General features: G+C 48.2%; 1 pseudogene; it reads right to left on the reverse strand.

Annotated features, from left to right (window-relative positions):
• On the reverse strand, positions 367 to 1,526 carry LOC8080175 (annotated as a pseudogene).

Raw genomic sequence — 1,937 nt, forward strand, 5'->3', positions numbered from 1 at the left:
TTGGTTTTAAGACTTGGCAAAACTATAGATTTACCAAGTGAATTTTAGTTGCTCGGCACTATTTGAGAGTGTTGTAGTCTCTAGCTCGCTGGCTCCGACTCTGTATTATTTTAACGTAACCGAAACTAGAGGGTAAGATCTGTTTGGGAGGTGTAGTGAAAATGTGAAAAGTTGGTGTAGATGGATGATTTGTTTTTTCCAAAAATACTCTGTTGTAGTCATGTCTTTTACTCAATCCTAGTGGATGTTACTCTCTATTTCAAATTACAAGATGTTTTGATTTTTTGATACATAATTTTTTTTATACACTTAGATATACATTTATATATATATATATACTAATAAAAAGGCAAAATTTCAGTCTGCTTTTTTTCTGCCCCTCCTCTCTCCGAGTCCACGACATGATGGCGCAGTGCTTGGGCCGCGCGCCGAACTTGTCGAGCCCAAGAACCCTACCAGATCTTGCCGTCCGCCGCCTCAAACCCCAGATCCGGGTGCGCCAAGGAATGAGAGCAGCCCTTGGGCCGCGCTGTTGCCGGTGGCCGCGTTGGGCTCGTCGAAGAAGAGGTCCTCGGGCACCCGGAACGCGCTGTGCGCCGCGACGAGGGCCCCGCCGACGAGCAGCCCGGAGATGATGAGTGACGCGACGGAGGTGAAGAAGAGCAGGACGAAGGAGGCGCCGACGAGCCCCAGCAGCGTCTCGCGGTTGGAGAAGGTCCGGCTGAAGAGGACGACGGGCTGGTCGGAGGCGCGGAAGAGGTAGAGGAAGCACCAGGCGGCGAGGAGGCCCAGGAGGATGAGGAGCGAGAAGGGGTGCGCTAGGAGGGAGGCCCCCAGCGCGAAGGCGACCACGGCGGCGTAGTTGACGCGGAAGTAGGCGAGGTCGCGGCGGAGGCGGGAGGTGGCGTCGGAGACGGAGTCCGGCTTCGAGAACGCCGAGCGGTCGAGGAGCTCCCCCCACGGCCGGCGATCGGACAGCGAGCGCCGCGCCGAGTCGGAGAGCCGGCTCAGGAAGAGCCGGAAAGCCGGCGTGGCGATCGGCGCATCGAAGCCTCCGGTGGTGGCCGAGGACGATCCGAGGCCAGGTTGGTCACTGGGAGGAGGGGTGGCGGCGTCGGTGCGGAGGCCATGGCGACGGGGATTCAGAAGGAAGCGCGTGCTCTGCTACAGGAGAGATGGCGGAATTGGGGGAAGCCTCGCTGCTGTTGCGGGTGGCTGGTGCTGTGTTGTTTTTGCGGTTTTGCGTTCGCCTTCAACAGGGAAAAGATGTGTTGTTGCCTGCCAGTTTCCGTGGTTGCCTGGTTGGGCTGTCACATTGGACTATACAATACATTTTTTTCTTGGTGTTGTGTGTATGAGGCTATGACAGTGGGCCTATGTATAACGCGGGTACAAATGTCAGTCATAGAAATTGCGAAGCTGTATTTTGTAATACTAGCAAAATATGCCCGTGCGTTGCTACGAGAGCAAATAGGTGTTTGTAGAAAATGAGCACTTTGTTATATTTATTTGTGTTTTGATAATTTTTAAGCTTTTAAAACTGACTTTGAAAGAGACTGTCCATATATAGTTTATATACATGCTCTTAACTTTTTAGAATTTTTATTTCACGCGCAATGGCACTTTATACTCTCTGGTTGAAAGGAGCCTAATAAACTTTTGAATTATAATTTCTAGATTTGATTTTGATTTTATATAGATTGTATAAGTTTCTATGAATTTGTGCATTGTTCGTGAAAAGACAAGAAGCTAACAATATATATTTTATTGGTAAGCCGAAGTCTAGGTAAATATTAAGATTGATTTTTATTGTGCGGAAAGCATCAAATGGCCATAGAAAGTCATGACATAATGTTACATTCTATTTATAGTTATTTTTTTAAAAAAATTAAAATCCATAATTTATTTTATTGATAACCATGACATCTATAGTATTA

The sequence above is a fragment of the Sorghum bicolor genome, chromosome 1 (assembly GCF_000003195.3).
Source record: "Sorghum bicolor cultivar BTx623 chromosome 1, Sorghum_bicolor_NCBIv3, whole genome shotgun sequence".
NCBI lineage: Eukaryota > Viridiplantae > Streptophyta > Magnoliopsida > Poales > Poaceae > Sorghum > Sorghum bicolor.